Source organism: Mastomys coucha, unplaced genomic scaffold (genome assembly GCF_008632895.1).
Source record: "Mastomys coucha isolate ucsf_1 unplaced genomic scaffold, UCSF_Mcou_1 pScaffold18, whole genome shotgun sequence".
NCBI lineage: Eukaryota > Metazoa > Chordata > Mammalia > Rodentia > Muridae > Mastomys > Mastomys coucha.
In genome coordinates this window covers 43,119,366-43,120,684 of record NW_022196900.1, presented here as the reverse complement: position 1 = coordinate 43,120,684, position 1,319 = coordinate 43,119,366, and the positions used below count along the sequence as shown (strand labels likewise).

The 1,319-nt window shown below is 42.3% G+C and overlaps 1 protein-coding gene across 3 annotated transcripts in view; it reads left to right on the top strand.

The window, feature by feature from the left end:
• Ttc39b (tetratricopeptide repeat domain 39B) overlaps positions 1 to 1,319 on the top strand; it is a 97,979-nt gene that overhangs the window by 69,999 nt on the left and 26,661 nt on the right. The window lies entirely within an intron of this gene.

Below are 1,319 nucleotides of genomic sequence, written 5' to 3'. Positions count from 1 at the left end.
CCCCCCCCCCCCCAAATTCATTCGGAGGTCTGGAATTACTCAGTGGTTAAAAGTACATATTGCTCTTTCAGTGAACCCAAGTTCAGTCCCCAACATCATATTAGATGGTTTATAATTCATAACTTCTTATCCAAGGGATCCCATGTCTCAGGCTTCCTCAGGGATCTATTCACACACAGTAATATACCCATGTGCAGATAATCACTACATGCAATTAAATTTTAAAACAATTTCCTCTTGTATAATATTCTGAATTATTAGGGTGTTTCTTTTTTCAGCCCTTTAAAACCAGCACTCCAGCCGGGCAGTGGTGGGGCACGCCTTTAATCCCAGCACTTGGGAGGCAGAGGCAGGTGGATTTCTGAGTTCGAGGCCAGCCTGGTCTAGAGTGAGTTCCAGGACAGCCAGGGCTACACAGAGAAACCCTGCCTCGAAAAACCAAAACAAACAAACAAAACCCCCTAAAAACCCAATTTCTTCTTTTAGGGTATTTGTCATTATAAAGAATTTTCATAGATATTTCATTTAAACTTAAAAATACATTCTACATAACCACAGCTCAGGTATTAAAGTTACATCTGCTTCCTTGACAACATCCAACTGTCCCTGTCTTGTCCTGACAGTACTCCTTTTTCTGAGGTCTCACCTGGGATTCATATTTAGTTGTCATATATCCCCTTAATATCTGTTTGTTTTGGGATGGGTTTCATCTGTAGGCCACTCTAGCCTTGAACTTACTCCATAGCTCAGGCTGACTTCGAATATCTGGAAATCAACATTTTCAGCCTCCTGAGTGCTAGGATTACAAGCATGTGCCACTCTGCTCAGGGTAGATGACAGCATGGGATGGTCATAAGTTGGAAGGAGTCTGAAGCAAATTAGTTCCTCTGGTCAGTTAACATTTCCCATAAAGCAGGTCAGCTCTGATCTGGCTAGATTTGGCTAGAATGCATCCTAAGGGAAACTGTGCTTTACGTAGTTGCATTATATTGGGGATAGAAGATCCTTGGTTATACCTTATTATTTTGTTGGGTTGCTCTTGTGGCACTGGGGATGGAACCCAGGGCCCTGTGGATGAGATCCTATGTCCTGTTACTGAAACACATCTTCTTTGTTACATTGGTAACTGGCTATTTCCCAGTTCAGTAAGCAGTTATCACTTATTGCTAATGTGCATGCCTTTGATTATTTGTCTTTTGAAGATGATCTGAGGTCTGGGATGTAGCTTAATAGAAGAGTATTTTCCTAACATATCAAGAGTCTTTGATTCAGTCCTTACCACCACCTCTATCACCTCCCCCACCTCCCCCACTTCCCCC